Source organism: Echiichthys vipera (assembly GCF_963691815.1).
Source record: "Echiichthys vipera genome assembly, chromosome: 16".
In the NCBI taxonomy this organism is placed as follows: Eukaryota; Metazoa; Chordata; class Actinopteri; order Perciformes; family Trachinidae; genus Echiichthys; species Echiichthys vipera.
The window spans coordinates 6798754-6813725 of record NC_139841.1 but is presented as its reverse complement, the minus strand read 5'-3'; positions in this window follow the sequence as shown (position 1 = coordinate 6813725).

Here is a 14972-nt window from a genome sequence, read left to right as displayed (position 1 = left end):
GAAAAGTGTTTGGCCTGTTTCTGTGGCGGAAGTCCCCGCGTAAAAGAGCATCGGAGATATGCCGAAATCTGCCGAGTGATGCATGATAACGCATTGTTACACGTTATCATGCATCATCTGCTGCAAACCTGAAATTGTCTAGACATAACTCTGCACAGCTGTACGTGAGAACGCGTTTGTCTGAATCAGTACGACCAAACATGAAACGGTGACAGTTCCCTAGTAATAAAAAACTGCATTTCTTAAGCACAGCAACAGTGTTTGTGTTATTACTCTCACTGCCAGACAAACGCTCCTCAGCTTTAAATGTAATTTGTAGTATGAAAAACTTTGAGCGCTGAGTCCCGCCTCAGCCACAACTCTAATCACCAGACGAGTCTATTTATGCGTGGTCAACCCAGTCCTGTTCGTCTCCGTTTTCTCCACCTACCCTTGCTTTCCCTCCCCGTAATCTATTTACCTCCCAACATGTTCCCTCCCTCTGTCTATTGGTATCCATCGAGATTATACAACAGCATTCCTAGCAACAATTTCCAGGTGTTCCAGACGCTCTAATTATTCACTATTGTACGAAACGCTGATCATTAAATAGTAAGCTTTTCGATTTTTTTTTTTTTTTTTAAGTGCCACGCTGAAATACATTTTACATATATAAGCTATGCTGGGTAATGTGTGAGTACAGTTTAGTTTGGGTTTAGTTTGCACCTTCTACTGATGGATTGTCAGAGGAAATATTGCTTTATTATTTTAGTTCATCTCCCTTATAATGATCACCTTAATGAACGGACTCTGATTTTTGGCAGCTGCGAGCCTGAGCACCTTCTGTGTGTTGATATTTAAACAAAAGGTCATTTATTGTTGGAAAGCTCAGCTTCCAAAATCTAATCTTTTGTGTGTGTGTGGGAGTCTGTGTGTGTGTGTGTGTGTGTTTGTGTGTGTGTGTGTGTGTGTTTGTGGGAGTCCGTGTGCGTGTGGGAGTCCATGTGTGTGCGTGTGTGTGTGTGTGTGTGTGTGTGTGTGTGTGTGTGTGAGTCTGTGTTCGTGTGTGTGTGTATGTGGGAGTCTGTGTGTGTGTGTGTGTGTGTGTGTGTGTGTGGGAGCCCGTGTGTGTATGTGTGTGTTCTCATTGAGCAGATTGCAGTATAATCTCTTGTTGATCCTTTTTTTCTGACCGTCAGTTCCCACACTGAAATAATTCTCATTAATTACATTTTTCATAATTATTAGTGTCACTCAGTTTGAGCCTGTTTAATGTTTACACTCTGTGTTATTCTGTGAATTAAGACAAGTGTAGTGTCTGTAGACCTGCAGTGTTGCAATTCACTGTAGTTGCTTGAATATTAATTAAAATATATTATCTATAACAGTGTATTACTAGAAGTGCAGTACACATGTCTACTCTTCCCTTGTTTCCTTTTCCCTCCTTTTCCTTTATTTTCACCAAAATAGCTGAAAAGAATTAAGAAAACATTCACTCGTTGCATTTGTAAAAATATATATAGTCCGTCATTACAGCGTTTCTTTCAAGTCATTTGTGGTTGAGAATTGGTTTGAACAGATGACCATATTGTTAATGTTAAGATTATGGCATAAAATGGCAGCAGCATCATATTTCCCTTCCTAACTTGTGCTGCTGACCTCACATGATTGAGAAGATTTTTTTTGGAATATATTGTTTTTTAGGAAAATCCTACTATTGTGCCTTTAAAGATCCCAAAGAAATGGGTGGTGGTGACTTCATTCTGCTCTTGTGCGTTCCACATATCCTGTTTGAACAGGAACTACATCACATTATGAAAGTTTTCATATAATGTCATTAGCTCATCAAGGGTTTACTGAAATGATTCAGTTCTATTGACCTCCGCTGTATTGGCATGGAAGTAGCAATCAGTCACTCAGGTTGGTGAGAGATCATTTTGGGAAAACTGACCCTTTAAGCTTCAGACAGCCCTGTGATGGACGTCCAAATGTCCTCACTCTCAAAGTGTACAACTAATTGGTCCTCACTAGGACAAGCAGTACTAGGGACACACACACAAACACATACACACCAAACCGTTTCGCCCTGGTTCAAGGTGAAACTGAACTTTTACCAATTATCTTTCTTCATAAAAAAACACACTACTGACCTTCTGACAGACACACACAATATGTCTGTTCTTGTGTCTCACACGCACACAGACACACACACACACGCACACACACACACACACACACACACACACACACACACACACACACACACACACACACACACACACACACACACACACACTCACACACACACACACACACACACACACACACACAAGCACACAGACACTCACACCAGACACCTGTGGAATCAGCCACAGTTGGTCTGTCCTATTGCATAGTGTTCTGTTTTACACTCAGCATGAACCAAGCACACACACACACACACACACACACACACACACACACACACACACACACACACACACACACACACACACACACACACACACACAGACACACGCAGAGGAAGACACAACATTCATTCACTATGCATGTACAGTTACAGAGAGTGTCTGTTTCCTAAGCAGCAGAAACAAATAGCTCATGTCACAGGAGGAAACTGGAATGTTTTAAAGATAAGAGCAGTATGACGTTTTTATACTAGGCTAAAAAATGTGATACAAAAGCAAACCATTTTTCTTATCTTGTAACGGAAACAAAAACGACACTTCCAAAAACATTTTTTTCTGTGCTCTGAATTATTTGCAGATACCGTGTCTCACCAACTGTATATGGATATTCAGAAGAAACTGCCTAGACTCTGTCACATCACCCCCCCCCCATCATTTGGTGTTATTATTACAGCAATATACTGTATGTAGATATTCTGGACAGTCAGTCTTTAATGCTATATACACCTTTGAAATCATTTTTCAAAGTGCAGGTAAGGGTTAGGTTTAGGCAACAAAACAACTTGATAAGGTTAAGAAAAGATCGTGGTTTGGGTTTAAATAAGGACATTAATTTGTTACGTAACTAACGTGGCTTTAGTTAGGAATGTTATGTAAATAACTTACTAAGTTAAAATAAGTCAACGTTGACTGGGTGAAAGTCCTTTGTTGACCAATCCTCTATATCCCCACAGAGTTAGATGCAGCACTGTAGTCAGACCCCTGTCTGTCTCATACAGATACCAAAGGGTGCCTTGTACATCTGTATCAGGGCACACTCACACTGTCCATCTGTACCGTGCCCAATGCTTTAGGGTACTTGCCCCCCCCCCCCCCCCCCCCCCCCCTCTCCCCCCACAGGCCACAAATCTTTCCATAGACCTCGGAGTTTTAATGGGTCTTTTCTGACTGTTTTTGAATATTTTCATCTGACCAAATCTGCAGTAAACACTCCACCTCCGCATCACACCAACGTGAATCTTTCTCCGCCATTTTTTTAAATGTCCGTGCATGGTCCGACCTTCTTTTTTCTATGTCCGAACAGGTGCACATAAAATTACGTCAGAACCGCCGTAGGCCTCGTGCTCATACATGTGCGCATGTGCAAACGTGCTTTACAAAAGCCCACCTCTCCCAAACGATCCGTAGCTGGCAAGCACGCCGCAAACAGGCGTGGTATGGTTGCACTCACACCGGTCAAACAAACTAGACTTTAACCGTGGAACCTGTTTGTGCACGGTACGGATGGACAGTGTGAGTGCGCCCTCAGAGACTTATGGCCACTGACCAAACTACCGTATTTGACGTGGTTGGAGTGAGAACAGGTTGACCAGAACAACAAAAAGGTAAACGATTGATAATCAGCTTTGTAGTTGTGTCATCAGACCTGTGTCCGTATGTCTTCCCAACCTGGTGATGAGTTGGATCAGATGGAGGGGAAGACAGACCTCAAAAACCGAAACCTCTTGTGAGAGTGAGCAGGGAACATCTGGCTGAGGTCTTCAACTCTCGCCTCCGGAAGAATTTCTCATGCAACCTGGGGGAAAATCGGGGATATGGAATCTGAGTGGACAACGTCCAAAGCCTCCATTGCAGAGGAGGATGCTATGAGGTGGTCAGAAGGTAATCAGTGCCTGTCTTGGCAGAGGAGGGGCCTTTAAATGATAAAGCTTACAGCTAGGGATTACGAGCCCTTAGCAATGTTATTTTTAAGCTGATTTTGTTCTGCTTAATGATGCTGCTATAGGCCTAGTCTACCGGGGGATAATACTTTTCCTGATACTCTGAGCTTCTCTCCTCTCCGTCTGTATCATTCATGTCTCATCAATGCATGTTACTAATTCAACTTCTTCCCTGGAGTTGTTTGTGCTTTGTCGTCTCGCAGGTCTCTGCCGATTGTGGTGGTGCCTACTGCCGTGATCCTACATGATGCTTCCTGCTACTATTATAATCTATCACCTTAGCTGTGCTTGTTTCTACTATTCTGCTGTATTAGCTGCCATAACATATAAGTCATATTCACATTACTACAGATATTATTATAGTTACTGGAAGTGTGCCTGTCTCTGTGTCTGTCTTTGTCTCTCTCTGTCCATCTGTCCATCTTTTCTCTCTTTCTCTCCTTTTCTTCCTCCCCAACCGGTGCAGACAAATGTCTATCCTCCACAGAACTGGGTGTGCTCTACAGGGGAATTATTGGGTCTATGTAAATCATACATAAGTCATAGAGTGTGGTCTATACTTAGTCTGTAAAGTGTTCTGAGATAACTTTTGTTATGATTTGGCACTATAAATAAAATTTAATTGAATTAATTGAATTGAATTAATTGAATTGAATTGAATTGAATTGAATTGAATTGAATTTAATTGAATTTAATTTAATTGAATTCAAGGTTTGGTTGGCCTTGAGGTCGGGAGTTTAGGTAGGTGCAAGAGAAGGACTTTTGGTTGCCATCAAGGAAATTCTAGCATAGAGTTAGACAATGCAGCGAGGGAAAGCAATGCTTGGCTCAGCTGTTTTCAACTGGAAGAAGACTGTTCACCCTGATCAAGGATATTGTTAAATGGTGGAAAGAACACTTTAAAGTCCTCCTGATGCTGACCCATAGGTCCTTTATAGGGGAGGCAGAGTGTGAAGACTCGGGGGAATTCTCACAACATATTCCTGACCATCTCTGAGGTTGTTAAGAAGCACCTTAGCACCAAATTGCCATTGTGGATAAGATTCACCCAGAGATGCTGGAGGCTCTGGAAATTGTTGTGTTGTCTGTAGATCAGGGTGGTGGTTCATTTTTTAAAAAGGAGGGAACGGGGACATGCTCCAATTATTCGGGTATCACACTGCTCAGCGTCCCTGGTAAATATTATGCGATATTTACAGGTATTTGGTCATTAAATAAAGTATTGGATGATTTGATATTTTTACAGGTTGTGGTGCTAGAGGAAAAGTCCAGGAGTCCCCAAAGTTATTATGCTATTAAGCTCTGGGAACTATAATGTATGTACAAACTTCAATCGCAGTCCATTGAATCGTTGAGTTATTTCAGTCTGTACCAGAGTGGTAGACAGAGCAACACTGCCATCCATAGAGCCATGCTGCGAGCATGCCTCAAAAGCAAATATAGATGTTACTTACTCGAAAAACGGAAATATAGCGTCTTCTTACTCCAAATGTGCAGCGAGAATAAAACCACAGTGCCTGTTCCTCATTAACCTTTTGCTTTTATAGGTTAGCATTGTGCATTCCTTTCTGCTGGTCAGAACACACGCACACACACACACACACACACACACACACACACACACACACACACACACACACACACACACACACACACACACATGCAGACACACGCACACATACAATACTGCTCCAAGGCAGAAGAAAAGCCTTTCACAGCAACTAATGGTTTTAATAATGTGTGTACGAGTTGATGTGTGTGAGAGAGAGACACCAAAGCACTTTGCAGAGATTGCAGGCAGCTGCTGGGAAAATACCTTAATGCACACACACACACACACACACACACACACACACACACACACACACACACACACACACACACACACACACACACACACACACACACACACACACACACACACACACACACACACACACACACACACACACACACACACCGGGGCCTTTGAACATCCAGATGTGGCTGTGCGGCAGGTTGTGAGCATCAGTGTACCAAAAACAGGGAAAGGGTAGGCTGGTTCTGAAACTTAACTAGTTAATAGAATACAGATTTCCTCAACCTGCAGGACACACATACACACACACACACAAACAAACACACACATATGCACACAAACACACACACACACACACACACACACACACACACACACACACACACACACACACACACACGCACACGTTGTTGTCTTAACGGGAATGGGGTGATCTTAAAGAGTAGCCAAATTGTTTATTATATTTTCTCATATTTGTCAAAAACGGGAACTAGGAACACAGGCATATTGCTAAAAAAGGATGCATCAAGACACATGAGCTGTCAGACAATCAGACAGATTGTTAACAACCCCCGGGTTATGAAGGTCAATTGTATTTTCCTTTTTATCCAAACTGTCCATTGCAGACATCTTTTTTAATTTGAGGGACCACTAAGACCTGCACTAGGAGAATAATGTCACCAATTAGGGGTGACCAAGCTAGTATTAAGGCTAGTGAGTTAATCTACTGGCATGTTTACTTCTAGCTGACCAGTGTTGGCTGTGCAAGCTGTTATCACAATGTTACCTTAGAGACTCTGCTGGCTGTGGGTTGACAGCGTTTTTATAACAGAAAATTACATTTGTTATCTATTTACTTCAGTGGCCTTGGTTGATAAAATCACAAGTGGACAGCTCTACGTCAAGTCTTTTCATTCACACTTGGCGTTAGAATGCAATGGTATTGGTATCGTTAGAGTCATGATGGACAGTCTAAAAGAGAAGATCCAAAACAATGTAGCTGAACCAGAGATATTGTCTTTTTTATTCCCCACACTCCTCTTCATGTTCTAACCTGGCGGAGATGAGGAGCGAGTTATAGAGCTACGGTCAGCTCACTTCTTTCTAACTCCACACCACCAGATTCTTTTCATTTTTAAACTTGTAGTCTTTAGTTCCAACTTACACTGACTCATAGACTGTATAAAAAATGGACGTAGCCTCTCCATCGGGGTCCGTTCTCTCAACCTCTCAATTCAATTGTATTCGTCTCTGGGAGTCGCCATCTTGTTGGACTTTGACTCCTCCTCATTTCTTCTTACCAAAAAAGGGCATTGATGTGACGTTGGGGGGAAGGAGATACGTCTGTCTGGCTGACGTTTACTGAATTAGCCACATTAGCTCCACCGCCCAGGAGCTTGGCTAGCAGCAAACGCTGCTAGATAAACTGGAGTGGGAATCACTGTTGAGATTATTTTCAGGACCAGGAGGAAACAGGAGTCATTGTTTATTTTTTAGAGGGTAGAGACTGACACGACACTCAGTGTCTTTAGCAGAGATTACACCGGCTGCGCGAGTCAAGTACAGGCACTCCTATGTCAGTTCATTGGAAAACACAAATGCAGGCAGCATTTATGATCTATGATTTAAACTGATATTCAACACAGTACCATGCTCATAGCCTGTAAAACACCGACCCTCACGGCCCGAATCCTCCCGGTACTCCAGATTAGCATCTTGTGTATGTGCCGTAGATGGTAGGCTCTATTCAAGTGATGGTGCAAGTGCAGCTATTTAATTAGCATAACAGAGCTAACGTTAACATGGTGTATTCCTAAATCATCTGTTTGTGCAGTTGTTTAAAGAGCAAACCATCTTGTCACTTATGGAAACACCGCCACATGACCACAGTCCAGGTCAAGATGATGGAGTTAGCATGCTAATCCTGACAACTAGCCACTAATTATTCATAAATTTTAATCTCCAATAAAATAAAAACTAGCCTGGTACAAAATAATTCAACCGCCTCAGTGTTGTCATGGAGATGTGAACTAAACATACAGACTAGAATGTTTTTTGTACCAGGCCTTATATAGGTTTATTATTATGCTGTGAAAACGGCCTGTTTAAATGGGGGTCAATGAGAAACTGCTCTATTGTGCAAACTACTCCTACCATAAAACTCAGAGAACTGCAGTTTTTGGCACTTACGTATTGGATCAACCAGAAAGTGGTGGGGGCTTGGGCACGTCACACAGCTCCTTCTGGAGAAAATAATGAAGGCGGTGAGAGACGTTGACCATGATGCCCTGTAGTTTCAGTAGCATCATCCTTCTGGGTCCTCCACCAGGAAATAAAGCTCCACACCGAGAACAGATCCAGCATTCTGCTTGCACCTTACCCATGTCCAAGTCACAATTAGTTTTGTGTCAGATGTTCAAGTCAATCAATTACACAATAAACACATAATAATAAAATTAAAAAATAATAATAATAATAATCATAATACACCCAAGACTATTATACGTCATTACAGGAATGTAAAATGTAGAATATGGAAACTTTGGAGGCTCAGAGGAACTTACACTGACATTACAATTACGTTAACAAAAGCAAAGAGAGCAATGAAACAGCAGAGGACAAGCAGCAAACCAAGACCAAGCTGTGAAAGTAAGAATTTCTGACCTAAACAGCTTCTTTAAAACAAAACAAAAAAAAAAATCACATATGTTCAATAATCATTTAAACTTTAAATGATCATCCAAAACTTCTGTGTGATTTGAATTTGTTTGTTAAAATCAGGTGCAGCTAAGCATAAAACCAAACAAATGAGAAACCTAACAAAAGTTTTCTTTTGCAGATATATATATATATATATATATATATATATATATATATATATATATATATATATATATATATATATTAATTTCACAAATTACACTACTACAACTAGACACTGAAAAAATCACATGCAACAGTAATGCAATATGAGTCCTAATTTCCTTAAACAAAGCCTGTTAGCCTACAGTATAGGTCTCAAAATAAACATTTTGAACAGGTGATAAAAAATTTCTTCCAAGCTCATTTCCTTCAGCAAGTCAGTGAGCTTCAGCACACCTTTGGGGGAAACTTGGCAGAACTGATGAGGAAGGTGTGAAGATGAGGAAAGGGGAGAGAGAAAGAAAAAGAGAGACTCACTTTGGGTATATTTTCACCTCTAATGAGGGAGGAGGGTGAGAAAAGAAAATGGAGAAGCTCAACAAGAGAGGGAGAGCTGGAACGAGTGCATGGAAATGGGTAGGTTGAGCAGAATAAGAAGCTGCAATGCAATCTGATAATTTGATCCCTATCGGGGAATTATTTATTTCCCCTTGATTATGGTGTTGTGAAGTTGTCAGAGCATAATTGTCCACACTGCTCACCTGAGTAGAAAACTGTTTATTAGACTATTATAAGAATTTGCCACCCTTTACACAACTGAACAGATTCCTGTCAACAAGCCTCAGGCTGTGTTTTGTGTCTTTCATTTACAAACGTGTCTATTGTTCTAATCCAGCGAGATGAAACACTTATGCAGGTGTTACGGACTAGTTGATCCTGGAGCGAGCTGAAAAAGGTGAAAACGAGGAAAGAGTTTTTAATGACCAGAGAGCAGCTCAGGTGGGTTCGCTTGCTCGTTGGTGGAAGTCCCCCCAGTTCTGGTCCGTCTCATGAGTGGTGAACTTTGTCTTGTTAGTTCAGTTCCGTTTATGCTGTTGCTGTTGGCGAAGGGATTCCCAAAATTGACAGTGCGGGTCAAATGAGCTGTAATGGTGTGAAGCTGTAGTGTGGTCTGATTAGCGTCTTCAAAAGCTCTTTAAGAAACACAGTGTAACCACATCCTCCATCTCAAATGAAAACCAGACCAAAAAGAAAAGTAAAGAAAAAAGAAAAGCGAAGGAGGCGATTAAATCACTCATAGCGCAAGTATTGCATGCTTGCTCACATTTGTCACATTTTTGATCATAGCTTCAATCGCAGGTAGCAACCGAGGCTAGCTAACTAAAGCTAACCCCCGGCTGAGCCTATTCTGCTGTTGTGCTAAATGGAAGTGATGCTAGTGCTAACAGGGATCTGAATGCTTCAAAAAAGAACAGAAATGAGCTTTCAGAGGAAGTGTGTGGCTCTTAAAGGAGCCATTGTGTTGTAGTGAGATCAGGCCGTCAGTGATTTAACCGTACAGGTGCTGCCCGATCTCTGGTATATCAGACCCGGATATGCTTCACTCTGCACTGACGGCTTTCTTCTTCTTCTCCTGGATTTCCTGCAGACTAGATTAAATTCAATTTTCAATTCAATTTTATTTATAGTGTCAAATCATAACCAAAGTTATCTCAGGACACTTTACAGAGTAGGTAAAGACCCAACAATTCCCCCATAGAGTACGGTGGCAACAAAAACCTTCCCTATAACAGGCAGGAACGTCGGACAGACCCAGCTCTGTGGAGGAGGGCCATCTGTCTTGACCGGTTGGGGAGGAAGAAAAGGAGAGAGAAAGAGAGAAACACAAAGATAGACAAAAGACAGAGAGACTGACACACTTCCAAAGATGCAAGCAGCCAGCGAGTAACAGTAACTATAACAATATCTATAGTAATGTGAACATGACCCACATGTTATGGCAGTCTGCATAGCAGAACAGCAGGAACACGCACATCCAAGGTGACAGAACATGAAAATGAAAATAATTATGACAAAATGATGAGTAGGGGCAATAGCAGCTACCATACAGCAAGACATACCACTGATGGTGTTTTTATGGCTACAGATTTTATAATTTATAAAAGTAGTGACAGAATAAATGACTAATAGTTATTGAAGTAGCAGGAAGCGTCAGCAGGCACCACCACGATCAGCAGAGACCTGCACACAGGACCAGGGCAGCAGGCATCACCACCATCAGCAGGGACCAGCACACAGGACCACGGCAGCAAGCACCACCACGATCAGCAGAGACCAACAATCAGGTCCACAGCAGCAGGCACTAACACCATTGGCAGAGACCTTCATACAGGACCACAGGACCACAGCAACAGGCATAACCACCATCAGCCGAGACGTGCGCGCAGGACCAGGGCAGCAGGCAGCACCCCCATCAGCAGGAACCTGATACACAGGACCAAGGCAGCAGGCACTACCACCGTCAGCAGAGACCTACACACAGGACCAGGGCAGCAGGCACCACCAGCACCAACAGAGACTAGCACACAGGACCACGGCAGCAGGCACCACCCCCATCAGCAGGGACCTGATATACAGGACCAAGGCAGCAGGCACTACCAAAATCAGCAGTGACCCACAGGACTACGGCAGTAGGCACCACCACGATCAGCGGAGACCTCGGGGATGACAAAGCACAAACAACTCCGGGGAAGTAGTTGAATTAATAACATGCATTGATGAGACATGAATGACATAGAGAGGAGAGAATCTCAGAGTATTAGGAAAGGTAATATTTCCCCTTGCAGACTAGGCTTATAGCAGCATCATTAAACTGAACGGACGCAGCTTTAAGAATAACAACAGCAACACAGCTGAGAGCTCGTAAGCCCTAGCTGTAAGCTTTATCATAAAGGAAAGTTTTAAGTTTACTCTTAAATATGGGGACAGTGTCTGCCTCCTGAATAACACTTGGGAGTTGGTTCCACAAGAGATGCCTAAAGGCACGTCACTGCCATCCACAGTTCATAGTTATATCCATTATATTATATCCATGGGAACAGTCTGATTACCCCCAAGGACTGCAACAATAGTGGCTTTGGTGAGCCCCTGGATGTAGCACAGAGAACTTTGATGACGCTTAGCGCAATCTCAACACTGATTGGCTGTCGCGGCACAGCTTCATGCAAATGCTTGAAAAGTAAAAAATTTTCAACTTCAAGTCATACACGCATCGCTCTTATCGCCCGAAGCAGCACAGCGTGTCATCGCATCATTTACATTGATTTTGAATGGTAGCTTGACGCTTTCATCACCTCCATCGCCTTTGTTGTGAATGCATGGTAATACTGCAATAGTATTGTATTATTGCATGGTCTAAAAGGTAGTTTTACCACTTTACTTATGTAGTACTGTAGTGTGTCAATGTAGTGTGGGCCATGGTATGGTAGTAGTATAGTAATAGTATATTATAATAATGTATCTCTATCGAGTAATGTGGTTCAGGGGCATAATAATATGGATAATCTGTGGTATCATAATGTAATCCTGTAGTTTAAAAATATGATCTTGCATTATGTCTCTAAAGCTTCTGTCCACCTGAGAGCCCACTTCATCACTCAGTCAGTCTGAAAAAACAGAACTTTATTAAACCACAGGCAAATTACAGGCTATAGACCCTGTGTGTGTGTGTGTGTGTGTGTGTGTGTGTGTGTGTGTGTGTGTGTGTGTGTGTGTGTGTGTGTGTGTGTGTGTGTGTGTGTGTGTGTGTGTGTGTGTGTGTGTGTGTGTGTGTGTTTGTGTGTGTGAGAGAGAGAGAGAGAGAGAGAGAGAGAGAGAGAGAGATGTGAAGTCCATATGAGAGGTCTAATAGAGTGGAGTGTGGGATCAAAGGGCTCTGCAGGCAGCCACTGTGGTCTGGTTCACCACCGATACTGACGTCAACACAAAGAGAGAGAAGGGGGACAGAAGGGATAGAGGGGGTGAGGTCTACCCAGGCTCTGCATCAACACACGCACACAACCATATTTTTTTAACATATTATTTCTACATAGCTCTTATTTTCTTTTTTAAGGGAGATAATAATTAAAATTCAGGTGAAATTTACATATGCTATTTATTCATTTCATCAACATTCAGTTTTCTCATAACATCTGGATAAGTGGCTGAATAGCTGAAAAAATAACTTTTTTTTTTTTTACTTTTGTTTTTTGTCTCATTTGCAATCTACATTATAGGTATTCATTCAAAACTGACTTGACAGATACTCTACAACACACTTTAGACCCTTATTTAGTGCTTGCATCATTTCATTTTTCAAACAGACCTCAAATTATTATTGAGAAATTACTTTTATTTGAAAATTTAAATATAATTCAGATATTCAAATTATTTTATTTTTCATTACAGTTTATGTTCGAAGAAAGGCTTTCATTTGTACAAATCTGTGGTCGCTCCCACCGGTTCTCAGCTTTATTCAGCTTCAACCACACTTGCAGTGTATTCTGGGAAGTCGCTTCTACTGCTTGGTGTCTGAATGTGGCACAATTTGCAATAACATCTGGAGGGCTGGATGACCAATAACCCACCCATCCCCGAAAAAGGGAAACCAGAGGGATGGAGGGCAAAACATGAACTAAAACACACAAAACAGGAAGCAGGACATGAAAGCATTCAAAAGCACACTCAAACACCCCCCCCCCCCCCCCACACACACACACACACACACACACACACACAAACACACACACATATCTAGCAAGATTTGGTTGGGTTCAGACTACACAGTATTTTTCTCCATAAATACAGTATAATGACTGTCAAACTATTGAGTCATAAATTTAGAGACATGACTACACCTTGGCAACCAATCATTGGATGCCGTTTTTCACCAGTTACGTGATGTCATCAGGAAGGAGGTGCTAATGGGCAGCCTTCTGGGGAACAAGAATGTAAACAAAAAAGATAAAGAAGGGAGAGGGCCTGTTTTTGTTCCTGACACCCTACTTCCATCGGGTCAGCCTATTATGGTGTGATATCGTGTCATCATGGCATAACATTCAGTTTTGTCATCGGACTGTGGCAAGTGTTGTGCATGAACTAAAAGATCGCCGCTGAACATGCATGTTTTTGATGATCTGTACGTTTACTACGGAACGAAAATGTGAACGGTGTTCACTCTCGCGACAAGTAATTGAGCTCATGCACTATTGTATACCGTACAATTATTTATGGCATCCAGTCGGCATGCCTTTGAAAATCTTTTATTTTTTTTGCAAATTGTTCTCACGGGATCTGAAAAAAACAAGTCAGCCATATCTGCAAGAATTTGAAATGAAACATTGAGTTGAAGAAACCTGAAGCAGGTCTTACTAAAAAAAAAAAAAAAAGAATCTCAGAGCAGCTAATGAAAAAAGCCTCAAGAAATTAATGTAAACTAGTCTATTTTTTTGTGTACTTAGATAGCAGCTGTGAAGAGTGAACTTGCACAAAACTGACTTTTGCATTAAGTGCATTTGTTTTCCAGCTTCCCCAGAGTTTTATGAGGAGATAGATCAGTTTCATCTCTGCATACGGTACCGAGACAGATCTAGGATGTGTTTAGCCTAGCTTAGCACAAAGACCTTGCATAGCTTAATCAAAAATCATTAATTTTCTTGTTAGCTAACAAGTATGACAGGTTGATGTTAGCTGTCTAGCTCTAACATTTTTTGCTAATTCGCAACATAATAGGATTGATCTTCTACATATAAGTTGATGTTAACACAGCTATTGTTGATAATGGCAGAACTACCACGATTGACTGAAAATTTGCACACCACTACTTCTTTGTAAAAAGCTAGGCAAAACACATGCTAGCCCTGTCCCTGTTCCAGATGCACTGATCTGACTTAACATTTCAGTCACAAAGCTGCTTTGCTTTACTTCTGTGCCCATTTTTTCTCTGCATGGATTGTAGTTAAATTGCTCCGAATCAATATTTTTCATGATAAAAATATATAAATGTTTCTCACACAGCTATAATGCAAGTTGCCGGAAATTAAATATTGATGCAATTCTTGCTTGCCACCAATAGAGGTCATTAAAGGTCAAAGACTTATAAGAGAACCTTTGCAGAACAGAGCTGACTGAGGGTTGTGAGAGTGTTCACTTCAGCACACAGCTACAGAGAGAGCATGCATCCTGCTGAATGGTGACCAGATGGGGACAAAAATGTGTTTGTGTGTGTGTGTGTGTGTGTGTGTGTGTGTGTGTGTGTGTGTGTGTGTGTGTGTGTGTGTGTGTGTGTGTGTGTGTGTGTGTGTGTGTGTGGGCCACAAGTTGGCTTCTAGTTGCCATGGATGTCAGTTTGAAAGAATAAATGCTTTGAAAAGAATTCAAATGGGA